Below are 23830 nucleotides of genomic sequence, written 5' to 3' on the forward strand. Positions count from 1 at the left end.
GCAGAGTGCCTGTCGCCCGCATATTACATGCAAAGAGAATTCAATTAAACTGTGGGGTGGCTGGCGGGACAGCAATCAGCCACTCGCTGCACATATTAGACTCATTGGTTCTCCCCAATATTTGCATTAAGTTTTGACAGTACCCGAGGCATGTTATTTCACAACTAAGCAATTACTCAGCTCTATGTTATCTCCCCCAGGATTGCTCTTTGCCAGGCTGAGATCCGAATCCCTTTGAGAGGATTGTATTCAAGTACTCCCCCATTCCTTGCCTTCCCACACCAGGCCATACCCCATTGCCTTCAGTCTCGGCAGTCCAGAGTTTTCCTTTAGTGGCCTCTGCCAATACAGAATATTTCACAGAGGCCCTTCCATCGCCGTTCACCTTGGTGTCTTTAGGACGGCGTTTCAGCTGTGTCTGCCAGCCCTCCAGCCACTCCCAGGCAGCCTCCAGAGTAAGGAAATGCCATGTTTTACCCTTCGCTATCACCCGCAGCTTGGCAGGTGTGATGCTATTGATTAAGTTTGACCAATGACTTTGTGTTTCCCCACTGCGCATATTAGTTGCTCAATGTTCACCAGTAGCACATTGTATGTTTTGTTCAGCCTAGCCGCCTATTGGCTTTGACATGGCATTAGCCATTAACTTCTGTATCCAGTTTAGCCGCCTATTGGCTTTGACATTGCATTAGCCATTACATTCTGTATTCTGCCTATTGGCTTTGACATGCTGTATTCAATCTAGCTGCCTATTGGCTTTGACATTGCATTAGCCATTACATTCTGTATTCTGCCTATTGGCTTTGACATGCTGTATTCAGTCTAGCTGCCTATTGGCTTTGACATGCTATTAGATATTACATTTTGTATTCAGCTCAGCTGCCTATTGGCTTTGACATGATATTAGACATTGCATTTTGTATTCAACTCAGCTGCCTATTGCCTTTGACATGATATTAGACCTTACATTTTGTATTCAGCTCAGCTGCCTATTAGCTTTGACATGACATTTGACATTGCATTTGATATTTAGGTTAGCTGCCTATTGCCTTTAACGTGGAGTTAGACATTGCAGTTGAGAATCCAAGCTGTATTTTTCCAAGCTGTGTTTTGCCACAAGATGAACCAAGCTGTTTTCTTCTCACACTAGACTAGACCTGATAAGAGAGGGTACATTTGGTGTTGTTCGTTTCGGCTCAGGCTTGGGAAGAGGAGCAGTCTAGGAGATCTGGCCAGTCTCCAAAGGCTTGCATAGTTTTCCCGAGTCTGAGAGGAGGGGGCACGCTTTTGTAACGGATGACACGGGGCTTCAGAGAATTAGATTTGAGTCTGCCTGACTTCAGGCTGGAACTTGGTGCCAGTTGCCAGTCTCCCGTGTGGGTAGATAATGTCTTTCTCGCAGTTGACTGGAGTCATCAACTTGCAGACCCCAGAAAGATGAAGCTGTAAACAGTTTCTCACACGGTGAAGTATTTGTTTTGCATTCAATATCTTATAAATATAACCTGCTGTGTATATTGCAAACTGTGATATATTTTGTTTTCATTGAACGTGTGCTTGAAATCTATTAATTCGTCTCTTACGAACTTGTGGGTGGGGAAGAATTAACAACAATAAAAGTCTTCTTTGAACTCAGAAGTGCATTCTTGATATGTTCTGTAAGCTCTGATTACGAGATAAGAAGGAAAGCAGAACAGCAGGGTATAACATCATATATTTGAGTTCACAAGTCTTTAGTTCTTTCTTCACGGATTCAAAGCTGCATCTTTGCTGTTGGACCTGCTGGGAATAGGCAAATGGTGGCGTTTTTGTACTTTAGGTCCCCACAGACCCGTGCTGCTTGGAGTATTGCATTGCGATCTCGATTGTTGAAGATTCAAGCTATGATAGTTTTAGGGGGGCTCCTTATTTCGCTGGAGGTATGGGCGCTCTATGTGCTCGCTCAACTGAGAAGAATTTGAAGAGTTGCTTAAGTTGCATAATTGTGACAAGGTCTTCAACGAACAAGTCAACACTTTGGCCCTCCGCTCCTTCCTGGGACCCCCACCACTCAGGTGTTGTTGCACATCAACCTACCCACCTGGTCCTCTAGTTTGGTCTCCATAGCTGTGGATTGTTGAGGGACGGTCTGCATCTGGGATTCCAGTTTTTTAGTAGTACACTGGAGTTGGGCAATGTAGGTCTCTGCAGTTTTTATCTTGACACTTATTTTCTGTATATCAGTGCGAAGTAGGGCCACATCTATAGTGACCTCATCCATTTTGGGATACAGCGGGCCCCTAAGGTCCTGAATCGCTGCCATTATGGCCCCCAGGGAAGGTTTATCAGCACGCCCCATCTCCTCTCTGAGCCTCCAAGCCCCCCTTCAGAATTGCATACATCTTATTGGCTTGGGGGGAGGGAGGGGCCTTTGGGATTCCCCATGTCAATGTCTTCCTTTTGATGCCTATCCCGTCCTTTCTGCACCGCTCTGTGATGTCTGTGGCGCTCCCTACTGCCAGCATTTAAGTGGGTAAAGAGTCCTCACTTCTTCCCAAGCTATATCCCACTGTCACAGTAGGCCTCTCCAAGTTCCCGGTAGATATGCATCCGGGGGTGGGGGAGCACTTACCATGGCAGTTAACTTAAACTGTGGCTCAAATGCACACCCAAGGGCCCAACTGGTCTCAGCCGCTCTGTGTCAGGGTTTGCCCTCGTACCATATGCAGAGTATTTAGGCCTTCACCTTCGGTCTCTTGCGTGGGGCCCTCAGCCTCTGTTGTGCAGCTTCTCTTTACTACCTATAACCTCGTTTCCAGGCCATCTCATCAGGATCCTCCGTCTCCAGCCAGTCGGGTTGTCACCGAGTGACTCTTCCTGCCTAGGCAGGGAGTGGTGGGCTCTAAAGAGTGGGGTCTTCAGCCACCCCAGTACGGCCCTCCAGGCCTACCCTAAGCACCTCCACCAGTATGACGAGTGGGTGGGCAGCCCACTCCATCTAGGCTGCAGGGCTCTCCAATTACTCTGGACGCTGCCTAGCAACGGGTTAAATCGCCATTCAGGTCCACACCCCGAGCCACCAGCTCTGCCACCGAGCTGGAAGAGGGGGAGGTGGTGCACTCAACTGCGGATCCAATTCGGCAAATGGTACCTCAGACCTCAGCACTTTCCAGCCTTGGTCCGTCGTTGTTCACTGTTCCATCAGTTTTCTGGCAGCTGCACAGCAAGGCACCACCAGTTCTTCATTGAGTTGGCAGGCTCTGACGTGTCTAAATGTGTCAACTGCCCCAGGTCGCGGAGATTATAATGGATTAAGGGGATTAAAGTGGCAGCCGCCTCATGGCTAGATTAATGCGCGGTTACCTTGGTTGCAGCCAAGCCACACCCCAATCAACACCTTTTTGCAATACCTGGGTAGTCTATCATCTCAAAAATGTATTTGGTTTCAATGTTAAACGGGGGTCAATTGGGTGGCAATGTTAAACCGATCAATGGGCTTCCTAGAGGGAAAAATATACAAGAATTTAACCGTCAAATTGAGGGAGAAGATATATGCACCAAATCCTCTGAATTTGGCTGGAATTTTAGTCTTATCCTTTTCTATGCAAAATGACACCTCGGATATGTGGGCTATCATTTCTATCAGGAATGTCAGTAGGATGACCACCTCCCCTCCGTCATTAAAGACATCATCCCCAATCCTGGACATTTTGTGCAATAGCCTAAGGCAGTGGTTTCCAACCTGTGTCAGTGAACCCCCTGGGGTCCGTGACATTTCCAGGGGGTCTGCAGGCATCTCAAGGCCTTGGGCCAGCAGGAAGGTACTTCTCCATCTGGGGTCTCTCAGCAGAAACATGTGAGTGTTTTTATATTTGATACTTCATTTGTGCAGCAATTTTAAAAGCACTGCAAAGTTCCTTGTATGTCCAGCAGTTTTCAGACAAAAATAAAAGTGTTGAGTAACTCTGGTGATTAATGTATCTGCTGGAGAGAGACAGACATTTTGTCTAGTGGGAGTTTTGACTAATCTAAGGCAGCGCAGATGGTTAATATGCCTGAAGCAAAGAGCGTGGATCATGCATATTTAAAAAAAATTATAATAATGTTTAATTATTTTAATATAAGTTATCCACTGCAAATTTGCATCTTTTTTTCCCCAACATCCTGGGGATTCTAAAGGTACCCAGGGTTTGTGGATTCTGAAGGAATAGCTAAAACATAGCCGAATTATGTTTTCTTTTGGGGAAAAATGGGAAAAAAGTGCTGCAGAAGACAGTGTTTGTTTTTTCACCACAAATGGTATCAACAAAAGGTTTGCAGTGCTAAAATCACCACCTTTCCAAGTTTCAGGAACAGGCAAACTTTATTAAGAAAACCACATTTTTTAACACAATTTTGGCATTTTACTGAGAAATAGCTATTTTTTCCTATTCCTTGTGCTTTCAACATCTTTCCAGTTTCTGGTGGAAACAGCTGTGCAACTCATAGTGGATGCCAGAAAGCTAAACATTTTTGCAAACTAGACGAAGTTCTAAATTCAGCAAGGGCTCATTTCTTTAGATCCATCAAGCTTTTCCCAAGAAAACGAAGGGCCTCATTATGAGTTTGGTGGTCCCACTGCGGGACTGCCAAACTCACAGGGAAGATGCCACCGCCATGGAGGTGATGTCTACGGCAAGCTTATTACAAGGTTCCCCCTGGAATGACCAGCAAGAACATTGTAATACGCATTCCGACAGTCAGTCTGGCGGGAACAATGCTACGATATAGGACAGTAATACGAGAAGCAGACAGGGTGCATTCTGACGGTGCTGAGCAGGAGTCCCCCCACCTGTGGCACCCGGCACTGGCTTTCCGCCAGCCTTTTCATGGCAGGATTCCCACCATGAAAAGGCTGAAAGAGACGGGCTGTAATCAGCAAGTCGGCGCAAAATTCACCCTGGCTGAGTACAACCCCCACGACTGTCACCACGTCTTGAACCATGTTCCTGGTCGGAACGGCAGTCTTTAGGTAGGTCTGCCTGCCCAGATTGTAATTTGACGGTCAGACCATCTTGATTGCGGAGGTCTAGCCACCACTGCGGGCTGGCGGTCCTACGACCGCCAGCCTCATAATGAGGCCGTAAGTATTGAAATAAAAACATATTGAAAATCAGTAGAAAAGAAACAGCCATTTGTGACAAAATTTTCATGTGTAACTTCCGGTCATGATGGCTGATTTACAAAAGCCATAAACTATTACATCTCCTAGACCCTTCTAGTTGCATGGATATATAGGGTTTTTGGGTTTTCCAAGAACTTACGGTACCCAGAGCCAATAACTGAGCTGCACCTTGCAGTGGTTTTTTACTGAGTACCGGGTATAGAGAAAGTCACATGGTAACATATAAAGAGTGAAAAATAGGTTTCAAGGAATCCTATGTATTTCTAAAATGGACACAAGATGTGGAGTTTAGAAGCAATGATTATTTGCCCATTTTGGATTTGTGGGTATACACACTACCATGTGAATTAGAGGTAATTTCTCAAAATGTCGTCTTTCTTACACACTGACTTACATTTGGAAGGCACAAATGCAGAGAAATACAATTGGTAATAATACGTGTTCTATTATTCTGTGTTCCCCCTAGCCTCCAATAAAAATGGTGCCACACTTGTGTGGGTAGGGCTAGTATCCAGTACAAGAAAGGCCCTAAAACCCAATATGGACAGATCACATTTTTCCACTGAAAACTGACACTTTTCGCAATGTGTGTGGATTTTGAGCCCTACCTCAGCCGGAACCTACGGAAACCAAACAATCCTGTAAATTTTTTAAATTCAGACATTTGGGGGAGTGCAGGAATGGGGTGACTCGCATGACTCTCACCAGGCTGTTTTACCCATAAAAGCTTGCAAAACTCAAACATTTTTTATTTTATTTGAAATATATATATTGTTGCCATACAGTGGGCTCTCTGCCCCCACCCCCTCCGGGGGCAACCCGGGGGTAATTACTGTTTCCCCATTTTTTGAGGGTGGGGGCATGGCCACCCCAACAATTAAAAGAAAAAGAAGAAGAAGTCATCCCTGGTGTCTAATGGGCTTTTTTATGATCCCATTAAACTCTGAGCTAGCGTGGTCCCTGCACTTCTGAGGGAGTCCAGGGAGGGTACCCCTGCTGGCTCCTAAGATACACTCGTAGGATCACCATCCCCTAATTTTTTGGGGGGGTTTTCAAGTTTGATGCCTCCCTTCCCCCCCACCAATACATAAAAGCCACCACCCCTACAATAATTTTTTTTTTAAAAAGTAATCCCTGGTAACCAGTGGGCTTTCTGCCTCCCTGGGGGGCAAATGGGAGTAATTGCCCCATCTACCCTCCTCGGGGGCAGACAGACTATGTCCCTTTTTGTGGGTGTTTGGGCAGGGTTACACCCCTGCTGGGCAGCCCCTACTCCTACAATTAAAAGAAAAAAATAACTCCTGATGCTTAGTGGACTTTTTGGCCACCCGGGGTAGATGGAGGTAATTGCCCCTATCTCCTATCTGCCCCCCTAACGGAGTAGAAAGCCTGTTTTCCCATGTTTATGATGGTAGGGGCAGCCCCCACCCCTACAATTGAAAAAAAAAAGTTTTCCCTGGTGTCTAGTGGGCTTTCTGCTTCCAGAAGGGGGCAAGATGGGGGTAATTGCCCCATCAGTTCCCTGGTGCTAGGGGGCAGCAAGACTGGAATATTTAAATGTTTTTTGTGACGAGCACAAGCCCTTGCCCAAGGGGCTGCTCCCTCCCCCTCTGGTGTATAGTGGAGTGGATTCCTGATTGGGGATCGCCCTCTTGTGGCATTCCCCAAGCAGGCATCCACTAGGCAAAGGTACCATTAGAAATGGGAAGTTCTCCCATTTCCAACGATACCTCTCCCACGTGCTTTGATGCTCTGGAGGGCTGAGATATGCCCCTGTGCACAGAAGCATGAAAGTGAAATGAGCCGATCTGCTCATTTCACTTTCAATGTAATGACGTGCACCAATCGTAATTATATTGAAAACAAAAAAAAAATCCTTGGGCTGCTGGGGAAGCTCTTCCCCAGCTCCCGAGGAAAAAAAAAAGGAAATACCTTTTCTGTAAACAACAGAGGGATTTCCTGCCTCGTGTGCAAAGACGCTTGGAGTCGTCCTACACGTACGAGAACAGGTGCGGCACAGAACTGGTTAAACCCAATGGATGGATGTTCTGACATGGGGGTGCGTTCTGAAGTTTTTATCGAGGGAGAGACGCTGTGACAGTGACTCCCAAAGGGAAGATTCTTATGGATGAAGGTGGTCTACCACTAAATATAAATAATATGCGACTGGTGAAATAATCTGATGTAGAAGGCTGAACTCCTGTTGCAAACCAGCAGAAACTAGAGCAGCAACTTTGCTAAGTAATCAAGGGCTTGACGTTTCAGAGCATTATCTATCAAAATAAAGGGACTTCAATTTGACTTTCAAGTTGAATGAGAGGAAAAGTCAAGGTGGAGGCTACATAATTACTACACAGGGATATTTATTAAGGAACATCAAATAAATATATAATAAATTATTAAAACTAGTAATAATAATTAATATAATGAAGGCTACACAGTGCACAATACTAGGATTTTACTGATTCAGGCATATAGTGGCTGTACTGCCTAACCCAAGAAACAATGCTGACATTAATCCAAATGTTAAGAAGTTTTCTGCTCTCACATCTTGTCTCCAAGAGTGAAGATAAGAGAGACGTTTTTCAGGAATACTCATTTAAGGCTAAATCATTCTTAGTCATTTAAAACAACAGATTTCTACTTATATATTATTTGAAAAAACCTATGAAACATATCACCCTTACCTGACTTGGCTTCTACGTACAGCTATAGCTCTTGAAAATCTTTCTGTTCATTTTTTGTGTGAACTTCACATCACCTTGAATTGAAAAAAACAATAACACTCTTTAGATTCAAAACGGATGTCTTTGTTAAAAAAAATCACAAGATTAAGCAATGCAACACCTCCATATTTGCATCCGATATAGTATTTTATGTCATGACTGACAAGGGCCGTTCTAGTTTGCCTTTGACCCATCAATTTAAAGCATAACCATTTTTCATGTTTGTCGTTAAGACGTTTCTTGCCTTTTCATGTCTTTCATTAAGATGCTGCTCGTCTTCTAATGCTCCTTTTCAAGCAGAGTCTGTAAATTTACATAAACTGCCCGTTGGGTATGATTCCACAAAAAAAAAAAAACTTCTCAGGTGTGAAGCGGCAGAATGCAAATTTGGATTCCCAGTGGCATAGTGCTTCTCCTTTAGATTGTGCTTCATCAATGAGCATTAAGACTAAAATAATAATGTCCTTATCAAACCTTATGTCTGTAGTTGTAAGTGCTGTCGAAGGTGGGTCACAAGGAAACACTCCTGTTAAAGAATTATCATTCAGTAATGTTTTTTCCAGCATAGATAACAAAGAAACTAAATGTAACCGTTTCAGAGTGAAGGATTGTTATGTCCTAGAACTAAGCCATTCTTTCAACCTTAACACGTGTACATTAAAACCCCCTACCTTATTTGAAGAAAGAGATTGAAGGAAACATGTTGATGCAATAAAAGTGTTCTGAATCGTACTTTCCAAAACATCCCAAAATCTGCAAAAAATGTATTTTTCAAATACAGAGTGTAACTACAAGGGCATATTGGTCTCACCTTCCTAACAGAGGCAAGTAGCCAGTAACACTTAGGGTGAGACCTTACTTTCACACTTCTGATGCCAGTGTACTCACCTTCACACGTTTGCACTGTAATACATCTGTAGATCGCATGCCTTCCACATGTTTGATCTACAGGATGCGTCCTCCTTCCCCATTAGGGCCATCGAGCAAGCATTTAATTAGTCATGTTTTACGTCAGGGTTATGATGTCCTTCATATGTGCCTCTGTCTGCTTGTCATGGTTTTTATTGCAGGTTTATAATACCATGCAGATTCATCAAGATATGGTGCAACAATATATGCTTTTTAGCATTACCAGGAATCATTGATTGCTTTATATTGTATTTCTTCTAGGCACTAACAGGTTTTCGACCCATGAGGCAAAGTAAGACGGCATGATTATATGTGTTTGGTTGAGTTGGGTGGGCTGCCGTAAAAAAGAATGCATTTTGGGAAAGTTTACATGCTTTCCAAGGACATTAAGTAGCCCCTGTGGTAACTTCTCCCCTTTCCACCCGATCTTTCCCACTATTTACATGCGCCGCTGGCAACCATCTTGCGATGATTTTTCGCAAAGCATAATAAAAGCTACTACAAAATGACTGATGAGGCAACATGGATTTTCAGCAGCATTCTTGTGACAGAAAAATAATGGCAAAGTCAATAAGTTAGCCCTTGGTATTAAAAGCAGGACGTACTAGCTCTACATTGATTATTTAGTAGCATTTGTAATTATCAAATAAGGAGCACTAAGACCAGGTGCAAGAAAAGGTTAAAAAAATAACACTACTAAGCATAACAATCATTAAAGGATTCCAAAATGTACTCTTAAAAGATCGTTTCAGTTGCTCCTATTACACATCATTGCCTAACATTTTGAGAAGAAGAAGAGAAGGTATATAATCCAAACCTCTACAGTAAGAAATGTGTCAGGATTACCAAAGTTTACACATTAAGATCCCAACCATAATGAATGCAAAATAGAGCATTCTGGAACAATAGAGAAAAGTGAAACATCATTAAACACAATCCTATTGCAAGTGGACTAAAGAAGTAAGACAGCCATATTTAGAATGGGCATGAAATACATTTATTTCTTCCACGACCCACATAAGTTAGGGTCATAGACATTATGTTTGCTCATCTTAGCCATAGTCCAATAGATCTGTAATACAGATTACTAATAAATATGGTGAAGATTCAAATTCATTTTAGAAGACACAGTACAAATGGATGGCTACAAAGAGTAGACTAGGTTAGCTCCTAGTTCAATTGGCCAGGCTTTAAGTTTATGACATATATGCGCAGCCAATACTGTTCTGGTACGCCAGAAAATATCAAAAGTTAGGCTGTCAACAACCAATTGTTTTACTTCAAATCTGTCTCCTTGGCTCCTGTCATAGCCAATGAAACCGTTTCCATCTTGGATTTTAGATTCTCCTACCACAATGGGTCTTTTCTCTTAACTCTATATTTGAACTTTAAGAATTGGAAGGACATCAGCAAAACCTGTGTTTAATCTTTTCTGTTCCTGTAGATATCCATAATTTCCCAAAAGAGAATACTGTCAGTTTGAAGAGCAGAGTAGCAACAAATTCAGGCATTCTCAGAAAACGTAATATGTTATCTTGGAAGGCTGTTTCCAGGTACATATGTTACTGCATGAAGCATCTTTTGATTACATTAATATTGAGAGCTAAATAGAACACTACTCCAGCAAATTATACCTTCTAGCTTAAAACAGATATTGTAAATTACTCAAATCAAATGAATATAACAATAAAAGATACAAGCACCTATCCACCAGAACCTACATCATTTTGGTGCACAAGCCTTGAGATTCTACCTTGCTTTCTTTTCTCACCATGTGAAACTAACAACTTTATTAATTTTCTTACTGTGCTTCCTTTATAGCTACAGAGATACATTATGTTTTGCAGACTCGAGTAAGAATAAACATCTCACTACTGTTAATATTCCCCAGAAATTCACATTTAATTCTTCCCATCAGAAAAATTCCTTCCTCAACCATGCCTTTGAAACCTTTACTCAAGTCTCTTAGGTTAAATGGTCCAACACAGCTAAGGTGGCTGCATTGCTTTCTACTGAATCTTGCTCATATCAAACCTAAAACATACCTAGGACAATTATTGAAAGAAATGTGAATCAGAAAGAGGTTATCTCTTCTCTGAGTTAGCTACAGTCAAGCTATTATTTACAGTCCCTGCATTTTACAACATATACAGGATGCAGATGCGCAGAGTGTAATATGCTGTTTATTACCATTGTTGAGTGTGGGGAGGAGCCATGACACACAAGAGGCAAAATCTTAAGGGAGTCATGATGCTTTTCCACCTCCCCCTCAAAAACAGTAATAAGTAGCATTTTATGCTCTCCTTATCTGCATATATTGTTGAAGCCATGGCATCTATTCATATGCATTTGTTTTAACAAAAGATATTTAACCAAAACCAGGATGCAAGCGGTTGAATTTGTGCTGCAAGGTAAAATTATTCAGAGGAAACCTCATGACTATCAACAGAGCTGTTCTCCAGTGTAACATAATTGCCACCTGAAATCTTTGAGGCAGTAACAATGTTTTTCTTATGTCAATTATTGTGAATAGCAGTGATTTTCCAACTGTGGGTCTGGAGCTGATTGTTGGGTGGTCGTGAAAGTCCAAGCAATAACTAAAGATGATTTTAAATTCTATATTTATCGTCACATTTGTTGCGCTTTAAAGACGAGGGTAAAATGCCAGTCTAAGTATTCTGACAAATCGCTGCTTATTTATTTTTTGATTGGTGATTGACGTTTACTAACTCCTCAAACTTTTACTCAGAGATAAAAAAGTAAAGTGAATTATGTGCCAATACTGCTGGGGTTCAGGGAGCGTGAAAGGAAAGGCTATAGGATGTTACTTTTTGTAACACCTAATTCAATGTGAATACCTGTAAATGAACTGTACACAGCATTTAGGAAAGCACAAATGAAGCATATCTTTTGTGTAACTGTGAAGTGTGACTAAAATAAAGATTTTAATAGGATCAAAACAAATAGACACTTTACATGGTGATGCACAAACAAAATATATTCACTGAAACACGATTTCCACAAATTGTTTCTATGCGCTATAGTTCATCAATAAAACTGTATGCCTGTGCAATTTAGCAATCATTTCGATGAAAAATGTGCGGTCAGTAAATTACAGTGCGCTACCACACAATGCATCAGTTGCATTAAAAAAAATCACCCTCTTCATGCCCGAGGTGGATTGCAAAAGTTTGTTGTTCTACAAATTGTGCTGTGGGTCTAATAAGTTTGGGAAGCACTACTAAACTGTGTTAATAAATTCGAATTTGACCTCTGCACCATAGTTGTATATGTGTAAATATGAATTTCATAGTACAGCTGCTTTCAAATATATTAGGCCGCATTATTGTTGACTGCCATGGCATAAAAACTCAAGTTAAAATCTGAGGTATGGATGGCTCTAACATGCAAAACCACTTAAATGATTATGGAAATATGTTATGGTTACCAACACATACAACGCTCTCCATGTTGTTCTCTTAATAGCTTTTTTTTTTAATAGCTCTTTCCTGTGTTTCTGTACCATTGGCAAATTAGTGTCTTGAGAATGTAAGAGTGCAAGATATGACAGGATTGTGTGAATAGCTATCCACAACTGAAAGATTTCAGTGGTTTTGTTTGTTTCAGACAGACCCATAACTCAGTTTTCAGCTGTTTTTTTCTCAATTAATGTACTTGCCTTTTTATGATGTACCTTACATTCCAATTCCAAAACCCGATTGACATAAGCTTCCGCCCTGTATGGTGGGTTTGGCTGCAGGGCTGCAATGAGGCCCTACACCTAACCTGATGTAGGGTGCCAATTCTCGTTGTGCATGACCTTCAAATGTGTGCAGCAGAGATTGACCAGAAGGCATTGTCACAACCAACCCACCACAGCTTTCAGCAGTGCACAGTGGAGGTTGTCTGGAAAGCCAAATGCCAGGCCTTGTGCGCAGCCAACCTTATGGTGGCCCTCTCCATGCACAGCAATGATTGGCCACAGGGACTGACAATCGTTAAGACATTGCCACAGATGACCAACCACTGCTGTGAAGAAGGTTTGGCAGACAGAACTTGGCCTTTGGCCTGACTATTTTGTTTTATTTTACTTGTTTTATTCACAGTTCAGAACAATGAATCCTGAACAACTGTCATGCCTAGGGATCAGAAACCTTCTTAAACCTATCCTGATCTTTTTACCAGCTTGGAGTTCAGAATCCATATTCTCGATAGATGATGCATCAGTTAAAAAGACTGGCCCAGATTTGGGGTAACCAGGTTTCAAGCCTGCCCTGGATGCACAGTAGCTTTCTAATGATTTGCGAATCACCAACATATAAAATGGCAGCAAATGAGAGGAAATGTTCCATCATCCAATAGGATCCTTTTTTACTTATGTATTTATTGCTGGCTTTGTGAAGAACCTGTTAATCACAAACCGCACAGATCAACAGTAGTGTTAATATTTCAAACATGTTCAGCAACGGTTTTAAATTGTAATCTCTCTAAAGACTACTTTCTAGGGTTACATCAAACCTGCAAAAGCAAACTTTGAGTGAAGTTCTACTTTCATGACTTGCTTGGCGTTAAGTAATTTGGCATGTTATTTCAACTCCCGCCTCCACCACCATCTGCATGCAAGTTGACATGGGGAACTATAGCTAACTTCGCTAAGCAACTGCAAATTTGGTTAAAATTCTTCCATGCGGTCAAATAATTATAGACAAATCAAAAAATATCTACATATATTGGCAGTCAACTGTGCATTTATTGTAAGGTCAGAATTTTATAGGGAAAATGTTTTATATTTTACTAACAACTTTATCATCATAGAACGAATGTTAACAAAACGTTTTTTAAAATTTTTTTTTTTTTTTTTTTTTTTAAAAGGGTTCTTCCACCTTTGTTTCTTGTTTGCGCCAGTCTATCAAATGGGGGCCAAGAAAAAAGAGGGAGTCCCAAAATGTTGATTTTGCATGTTAATTTCAATTGGTAATTTTGGCAATCAATACAGAAAAAAAAATCAACTGAACAGAAGTACATCAAATTTGGCAGAGAATGATAAATTAACTCAGAAAGCATGCTTTTCTAAATCTGTGTTTAAAGAGGTGCCTGGGTGGTCTTTTGATGCCCCGATATTTTGAGACTGGTTACTTTAAAGGGGACCAAGTCAATTCAGACTGGGAGGCCACAACTTGAATTCCATGTTGTAGCAGTCATTACAGGACTTAGGGACCACGTCCTCAAAATGAATTAAAAAACATATAAAGGGGCAAGGTGAACACACCCTGACCCCAAGGGAACCCTCCTTGATTGGCTGGCCACAACATGGGTAAAATGTTTTGCCAGCCATTACAGTACTAGAGGACATGATCCTCATTTTGTGTTTTACTGTAGCTTCCCACAGTAGTCTAATGAACAATTACAGCCCTAACATTCTGTATTTATGACAAAACTATGGCACACCCGATGCTCTCTTGAGGGAATCAAAGCTGTAAAACTTAAATCTTTTCCTTAAGAAATTAACAAAATTAAGGGGTTGTGTTATAAAAATTAAATTAGGGCTCTAAGGCAATAGCATGAAGACACGTTTTCAACAAGTTATCAAATATCCTTGTCATCCATACCAATAGAACGTTCCGACATGCAGACAGAAATATGTACTTTCAACACCAACAGCAAGCAGCTTGTTAGTTAACTTTCTAGAGATTACCTGCAGCTTCACCACAAAGTTCTAATTAGCAACTAGAGAGCTAACATGTTGAATTTGTGACAAAAATGTGTCACACCTGAACTCCATCTTGATGGAATTGATAAAGCATATTTTGCTTAGGGTTAAGCTTTACAACCAGGTCAATAAATCTTTGCACCAAGCATAAGTGTGTGGAAGCATAAGGCAGCAAAATTTCACAACAAATTAATTTATACTAACTGTATGACCCATTGGGCCACACAAGGAAAACTCCAGTTTCAAATAAGGTTAAAGGGTTTTATTACAAGCTTAGACTCAAAGCCATGTAGACAATTCTCAAAACAAAGATCTAAAGACAGAAAATCACCACTGGTTGACCATGGTGACGAAAAAGATTCAAACAAACTAACATCAAAAGGACTAAACATTCAACAAAAGCAATACAACACATCAGAAGGATAATCTGATGGACAGAAAAAGGTGTTGTTCAGTTCTTTCAAGCATTAAGGCAATTTAAAATCATCTACGCTTAGCTAGCTAGGGCAAGGAAAATCCCTACTGATAAGTAAGTCACAAGTTAGCATGTGCTGGGCTGAACAAAGAGTAAAAGTAAAAGGGCAAAAAGAATTTGGAAAAATGGCATCTGGGTCAAAAGATGACTAACCAAAGTTTGCAATAAGTAAAAAGGGAAGGCGTCAGCGTGTCAGAAGCTTGATCAAGAATCTTCTTCTTTGGGCCAGGAGAAAAGTTTCTAAGTCTCAGAAAAGCATTGGAATAAATGGTAAGGGTAGAGAGTTCTGTACCTCTCAGAGTCCAAGAGGTCTAGAATGAAGAGTGTGCTGAAGGAGGGTGAAAAGCGGAATGCTACTAGTCCAAATGGGGAACAGTGCATTAAAGTCCATAGTGCAAGGTGATTTGCTCATCCACCACTCCACAAGGAAGGTTTAACTGTCCAACCATAGTCAGTCACGTGACCTGGAACTGCAACATCAGGAAAGATTCCCATCACCAACATGCAGAAGGCATCCATCTTAGCTCATTCATACGGGTTGAAACAAATGTAGGCATTTTACTTCCACACTTCCTGAATGTACTGAGCTCAATCTTACTTTCTCAGGGTCACTATGTATAAAACAATAGGTCATCTATTACCAAGATATCATCTCATGGGAACAAAACCTGAAAGAAAAGTTATGTTAGAAAGAATGACAGTACATTTACTGCACTGTCGGGAAACAGGGTCTTGCAGGCCTCAGGCTAAATACAATTTATTAAAATGGCACATTCATTTATGCAAACAAATGCACACAACTTCAAAATTATGAATTCAACATTAACAAGCTTTGTCAGTGTTCATTTGACAACAGATTTAAAACAAAATGACTCTATACATTGTTTCAAGTATGACGCAGAGCTGCAATCCAACTTTTGCATGTAACATTTTAAACATTACTCTTCTGAAAATCATTACTGTTTTAGTGCACGCTATCAATTAACATCATGAAGAATCACATATGCTTGTTAAACTTGGAGTTTAAAGGCTATACCACCACAGCTTAGTTCTCTACCCTACAGTGAATGCATATACTTTAATATAGGCTTTCGGTGTACCACTCTACAATGAATCTATTAGTACTCCAATAATCAAAATGCATAGATTGCCACACATAGATGATCACTGTGATGTCCGGGTTAGCAATAACATTTGTGCCACATCAGAATCAAAGTTGTAAAACTGAAAGCATTTCCTGCACAGGATACTGCAATAAATTAAGAAATGAGGGGCTTCTTTTTGTCACAAAAAGTATGATTTGTGCTCTAAAAAGTCAAATGAAGTCACGTTTTCTCAGAGTTCTCAAATATATTCCTCGTCTATTTTAGACTCTGCATTCCGACATGCATAGTCAAACATACTTACAAAACCACCAGCAGTTTGTGGGTTATTTTCCTAGTAAGAAACGGCAGCATAATCACTGAGTTGTAATCAACAACTAGTGTGCTATCATTTTAACTTACGACAAAAGTGAGGCACTCATAAATGCCATTTTGTTGAAATAGAAGCTGTTAAATATAAAGCCTTTCCTGATGAGCAGACAGGAGTAAATGTGTATTGAGATATTAATGCAGTCACCAAACCAGAGGGCTGAAAATGTGAGAGCAGATATGGGTTTTAGGTAATTCAAGGCATAATGCATTTTTGAAGGCCTAATGTATTTTTGGAGGGGCTAAAATAGTTAAAGCAAGACTATATTGCTGTCCATCCCCTTTCCATAACTTCAAAATATTAACATTTTGGTGTGTCTATGTGTGTGCGTGTGTATGCACATATCTGTGATGTTATCAGTTTTGTCATCAACAATGTCAATTTAACATGTTGAGTGATGTAATATGTGAGGTGTTTGACATCCCTATGAGAAATTGCATGGGAAAAAAATGTTTTGGCACCCTCAATTTTTCTTGGCCCCCGCTTGACGAATCACCTCAAAACTTTGCCACTCACTTAAACTGCTGTTTGGAAACTAGTTGAAAAATTTGTGAAGTTGTCAAGCGGCGCCAAAATTATTCACAAATCAAAAACTGCTTTCCCTATTGAAACTAGGTCCTAACTAAAACTACTTGCTGGCGACCACCAACAAAGGTGGGGCCAGGAGGGTGGTTGGGTGAGGGGTGGAGAGAGAGAGAGGGGCGGTGGAGAGAGAGGCGAAGGGAGAGGGAGAGGAAGATGAAAAGGGAGAGGGATAGGGACTGAGAGGGAGAGAGAGTTTTCGCCCTGCACAAAACAAAGGTCAAAGTGAAGTTATGTTAGCTTTGGTTATACTACCTTAACATACATTAAAAACTCAGAAATTTGCTGAACAAACCAGAGTTGAAGTGCAGTTATGGTTCCGTAACACAATCTCAAAAACAACAGAAATTCACAAATTATAGTTAGGTATACTAACCATCGCTCACAGCCCTGTCATGCACTATGTGAACGACATCATTCATATACTATGCATCATAAAAGAAGACCTTACATTGAGACCCATTCTAGACCTTAAGATTGCTAAACTGATTTGAGAGGACTGAAAAATAAAAAATGGCACTACGGGAAGTCAACGTAATGCTGGATGAGGTTGACTCTTAGCGATAATAGATGCCTACCACCAAAGTGCTGTGAGCAAAAACATTGCAAATAACTTAGGGCTAGATGTACAACGCCTGTTTCCTAACGGTCCGAATTGGTATTTCAGGCCGTTAAGAAATGCAAACTGGGCTTTTCTAATGTAGAAAGCCCTTTAAGGAATCGCAAATTGCAATTTCTACCCAGTACCCAGTAGAAATCGCAATTTGTGATTCCCAGAATAGGAAATGCAAATAGGTATTTCCTGTTTGTGTTTCCTATTCTGATGTACCATGAATTTCCAAAATGCGATTTGGGCATGTCAGAGATACAATTACCACCAACTTGAAGTCGGTGGTAACCAGGCGCAGTTTAAACAAGCTTTTGCAATGCAATGGGTCTCACATTTGCTCTAATTTGAACTATTAGCATTGTAAATTCCTGACTGGACTTTTCTTGTCACATAAATTGAAAATGAAAAGTAAAACAGTTGACATAAGGGAGCCGATTCAAAGCGCCACGGCCGCCATGAGCATGTGTGCGAAGGAGAGACACAAAAGGAAAAAGAAGTTCGCTCGTAGTCAAACGTATCAGCAATTGTGCAATTATCCATGTAACAGTACCAAGACGGTAACCAAACTAGCCTAAGGAGGGACAAACGTAAAGCATTAATCAATGTTAACAAAGGATTTTTGAAAGGCAAGCCTATGAACGAATGATAGTGATCGGTGGGAGTAGATAAAAGCCCACAGAGAGAGTACAAGAGGCGAGAGCGCTTGCACGCTTGACCTAAAAAAGCACCTCAAGGTGCTTTTTTTTCAATTGCAATAGAGCACACACATGCCCCTTAGGAATAGGTGTGCTCTACAAATGCACTCCTATTTTTGGGGTGCACCAATAGGGACCTTTTTAGGGTCGAGCGCGCAAGCGATCTGACCCCTGTTGTAATCTCTCTGTGAGCTTGTAACCACGCCCATCACTTTCGTTGGTTCGTGGGATTGCTTTTTAAAATTTACTAGATTTCATTAGTGAAATGCATGCATACGTCGTGCATTTTCCGGTTTTTAGCGCTCCTCGACAGCACCAGCCAACTACTGCAAACATAGGAGACTCCATGTTTTACGTATGGTTTCTGGACTACTTTTTATTTTTATTTCGTAGGCAGCGTAATCTCACGGGGCTGTAATCGAGCACTTTTCATGACAACCAGTCTAACTCTATTGTTTATCCTAGCACTCCTTTGCATATTCAAGGTTTTACACAGAGCAATCACGCTAGTTTTTTTTTTTCTCATGGCGTGGCACTTTAAATCGGCTCCCTTATGTGAAATTGTATTACTTTTCATTTTCAGTTTATGTGGCAAGAAAAGTCCGGTTAGGAGTTTACAACTCTAAATAGCTCTAACTCGAGCAAATGCGAGACCCATTGCAAATACTTGTTCCCATTGCCATCCCTGGTTTTGCATTTCCTAAATAGCGATTTCTTAACAAGAAAGCACTATGTAGGAAATGCAGAACCGTCCCATTGAGTAAAATGCAATGGCATTTCTTAATACCTATTTCCTAATGGCGACTCCTACTTTGTAGTAATCGCTATTAGAAAATCGGTATCCTTCTACATAGCCTTTTGCATTTCTTAAATAGCGATTTCTATGAAGCCGCTATTTAGGAAATGCAAAATTGCCATTTTCATACATCTAGCCCTTAGGGTTATGTTGGGCTATCCAATACCAATTCAAAATTTTATATTTTGGAAAAAGGTCTACACAACCTGAGTTTACAGAATGTCTGGCACATCAAGATGTCAGTCCATCCATGTAAACTGCTACCCAGACAATTGGTTGATAAAAGGGAACTTGATTAAAAAATGTTAGATGAGTATAAACCGGGTGATAGAAACATCGTTGAGATTGGGTTTCATGATCTATATGAAAAATATAGCTCTGCACCCTTTACAGAAGAAAGTGTTCTTCGGAGCAGATCTAGACACAATGACAGTGAAAGACATTACTATACAAAAGGTTTTTAGCACTATAGGAACAAGTTTGGCCTTACTGTATGTGACAATCACCAACAGTGAGGAATGTGATGAAAATGCTGTCATGAAAAATCCCATTAACAACCTTAGCAATACTACACTTGCATCCCTTACAAGAAAGCTCCCAAATGGTCACCAGGGGATTAGGTGGTGGTCACAAGCAAATTCCAGAAGGAGCAAAAGTAATAGATCTAGGACAAATTGATGGAGGAAAGAATTTCTACACCACAAGCCACACAGTGACCATAACCACAGATGTATCTCATGGTACTGGGTGCTTGCCAATGCAGAAGTATTACATTTGTGGTTAGAGAACAAAAGAGGAGGAAGCAAACTCCATCAGTGTCAGGGAACTCTGGACTGTACTTGCATACACAGCAATCCAAAACACAAATAAGTGAAATACTGGACTATACTTTTTGGTTGTCTGCGCCTCATAAATAAGAGAAAATACTTTATTATGTTGTTATGAATGTATGTTGAGAAAACATTGTTTGCTTAGTTGAAAACAACTTGTGGTTGTAGAATGAAGAGACTGCGAAATCTTGGAATTGTCATAGACTCTGCACTGTCTATCTTATCACAAGTGGACAAACTAATTAAATCAGCCTTCTATACTATGAAAAAGCTGTCATATTTTTAACATATTCGATTTTCTTAAAAGGTTATACAATAACATAACTCATCAAAACTGGACCAGACAAATACATCATATTATAGAATTTTACTCTCAACTATGAAAAGACTCCAGAGAATTCAGACTTCAGCAGCAAGGCTGTTTTTTACATGTAAAGATACGGACACATATCCAGTCCTGAAGGCTTTTGACTAGTTGCAAACTTATGTATTAATCACAAGGCTATGAACAATAAAGGTCTGGAATTCCCCCAAATTAAACCAATAATTACTTCCAACCTAAGACTTCCTCTGTACAGCCTGCCAAACTGTGGAATCTCCCTCCTTGCAAAAATAAGATCCACTAACAATCATCTGGAAGTCAGAAAATATAAAGAACTGGTTATTCTCAACTTGATCATCATAGGCACCCAGAAAGACCACCTTTATAAAGGCAAGATACACGAGATGAAGAATGGCCACTCGGTTCACTTGACAGAACTTAAATCTACCTAGGCAAAGTCTTGAGAGAATAGAATCAGTCCATTCAGCATCAGATTGCTGGCTCGCCGCTAGTGTTTAATAAAATATAATAAAAGTGCTGTTTTACAGGCAAATAATGTCATTATTTTCTTCACTAGCACAAGATTGCATGCAATTTCAACAAAACTTCTGCCCTTATGTTTCTAAAACCCTACATGGAAAATCCATCTTAGTTTCCAACTATCAAATGTCCCTTCTCGCCTTTCCTATATCAAACAACTCCTCACACTAGCTACCAGCCTCTGTACACCCTACTCTGTCTGTGCTTCCTACTTTAAGACAAATGCCTCTTAGTACACAAAGATACATAATGGAGAATAGAGACAGTCTAAATCTCATTCCACAGATAACAACCTCTCCTTTCCATAAACCCGAAAGTCCTAAGTACTTCTTGCCCTCTATTTACCCCTCCAACCTTTTGCATTATGCCAGAAAGCCCCTCCTAATGTCGTCATCTAACTCCTATTAATTGAACTCACCATAAAAGAAACTGAGGTAAATTCAATGAATGCTTTCCCTGTGAGCACATGACTAAACAGAATTACCAGTTTTCCTCTGGGTTTAATAACTAACTTTGGGTATTGGAGTAGCACGCAATATAACTGGAGTGAGCACTGTAAAAATGTAACTAAATAAACTAAATACAATACAACACACATATGCACGAACATGTCACGAAGCACCAGCCATTTCCTTAAATTTTCGGTTCAAGATGATAAACATCCATAGGAGGACGATTAATTAAAACAAAAATAATCACCAGGTGTGCAGAAGTGTGTGTTTCATATAGGGACCGTCTAATAGTAACACAGGGGGAGAGAGAACAAGAAAACACATTCACTGCATAGAGTGCGAAGAGAAATTAAAAAAGTAGTTCACTGAATGTAAGCAGTGTAAGATGCAAGTCATCCATTTAAAACGTAGCAAAAAACAATGCTACATGAGGGTGGACAAATGCAAAAGTAGGGGGAAAGCTAGTGAATACTAAAAAAGGAAATGAGATAGAAGCGTACTATATGCAAAGATGGTAATGTAGTGGTGGCGATAGGTTTTCAACAGCTCTTCACAGGAGAGACTTAAAACACAGCTGCTGCATAAGTACGTCCTAGCTCTTCACACCCAGGCTGCGCACCTTCTGCTATCACTTTCTGCAACGTATTCATTGAATATGCAAGAGTTAATGAGCATTGAAATCTCACTGCTGAACATTTCATTTTGGCATATGTGCTCTGTGGATGATTCTGCACTCAGCAAACTGTGCTTTACTGGTGCGAGACTTTATTTAATCTCAAGGGTTTTGAGCCACATCTGTCCTTTAACCAACAATATGTGTCAGCTAATTATTTTCTCAACGCTTGAATGGCAATTTAAAAACATTGCTACTTTTGTGTTTATTGTTTCATGACATTTTAGGCTTTGGGTGGTGATTGGTAGGGGAAATCCCACACCTGGTCATGAAGTTAAACGTCACAAACCTCTGACCTGACATTTAAAGGTTTCCGTGGTGTTGCGCCTGACAAGAAAAACACTGAAGATGGTGTCCCTGAAGAGTTTTGATAGCACATCTGATCTAGTGTTAGTGCGTTTTACAGAAAAAACAGTATTATTATATCTAAATGGTGAAGGGTAACAATCTTAGCTTAACTCTGTAGAAGCAGAGATTTTAGTGATAAAAATCTAGATTTGATGATGTACTCATTTTATAGATTAATGTGTGGTTTTACTTTGATTAATGCATGTAGAAATGAAAACAAGTGTTTTATGAAATGACCACCATCTTATGAAGGCCTGTGGTAACTTAGCATGAATAGAATTATTTCCATTTACTTTGTACATATTTTCTCTAGTACGTTTCTTACCCAATAAATGTGTTAACAGTCACATCTACAGGACTAAAGCATAAGCATATACAAGGTTGTAAGATGTAACTAATGAAATGTTTCAATTGTTGTTCAAAGTCTCAATATTCTCATTGTTAGAGAAATGTTACTAATGTGTGTGTTTCCCTCAAGGATGGAAATGCATGAAACAATGTTAAATCACATATACTGAGCACAAGTTCTTGATGAGGGAGAAACAGAGGGTCCATAGATGAGACAGAAGAGAAGGAAGTCTAGGATACAAATGTATTAGTTTAGGGATTCGACAACCAATGGAAAATGTGAATAATATTAAATATGTAATTCCTAGATACCTGTTTTAATTCTAATTGCCATACTTTGTCCCCTTATGTTTTGTCCAATCACCTTCATTTGTCAGTTTAATTTAATGTTTGGTCACCACTTCTTGGAGGGAAGTTTTTTCCATTCCAGGGGAGTTCAGGCCAGTTCTGTTAGAGAGAGCTTTAGCAGTGCATCTTTTGAGAGTTTATTTGTTCCTAATGTTTTGATGGTTTAGTGTAACTTACGATCCAAAATCTAAACCATTACCCTATCCTATCATGTATCCTGTATTTTGATGCTGATTACTGATAGTGTCCTTCTAATGAAGCAGACCACCATGCTGAATTGGTAGTGCACTGGTAAAAGTATGAAATTGTACTTGTTATGTGTTTTTGTTTTCCAGTTAACAGCTGTAACTCACTGAATCAACTGCTGCTAATTATTTTTTTGTCATAACTGGAGTTCGATATTTTTGTCTAAATTTGTCTTACTAAAACTTTTACATGAAGCCCAACATGTTGATGCTAATTAGTGGCTAGTGAGGGAAATGTTTTTCTTTTACATGCTCTGGAATTGTTATTGATGTTTATCATTTGTTCTGATGTATGTGATTCCGTTCGCACAGATTTTGTTGTTATGTTCTTGTGTTATAATCATTGAATTGATTTACTTATTTGCTTTGGTTAAACTCAGTACTATGAGATTGTATTGATTTTATAATGTTGAGATGATTAGGACGTCATGCAATCGACATCCCCTCTATACAATATCCGTTTGGTCCATTTGACCTGATGCGTGAAATCCTACTATCTGATTTGAGGTAATAGCTTAGGTTTCTCCACGCCTCCACAAAGCAATGGGGGTCACTGCGGACTGTCATTGCCATGGCATGAAGTGCAGATCTGGGGTCCATGGCGG

At 40.2% G+C, this 23830-nt stretch overlaps 1 protein-coding gene across 2 annotated transcripts in view; it reads right to left on the bottom strand.

Annotated features, from left to right (window-relative positions):
* Positions 1-23830, bottom strand: part of APBA1 (amyloid beta precursor protein binding family A member 1) — a 431170-nt gene that overhangs the window by 314012 nt on the left and 93328 nt on the right. For both annotated transcript variants that reach the window (XM_069228781.1, XM_069228790.1), the window contains exon 2: positions 7831-7904. The gene's annotated coding sequence lies outside the window, so the exon portion shown is untranslated. The remainder of the gene's footprint in view (positions 1-7830; positions 7905-23830) is intronic.

This window comes from Pleurodeles waltl, chromosome 1_1 (genome assembly GCF_031143425.1).
Source record: "Pleurodeles waltl isolate 20211129_DDA chromosome 1_1, aPleWal1.hap1.20221129, whole genome shotgun sequence".
Classification (NCBI taxonomy): Eukaryota; Metazoa; Chordata; class Amphibia; order Caudata; family Salamandridae; genus Pleurodeles; species Pleurodeles waltl.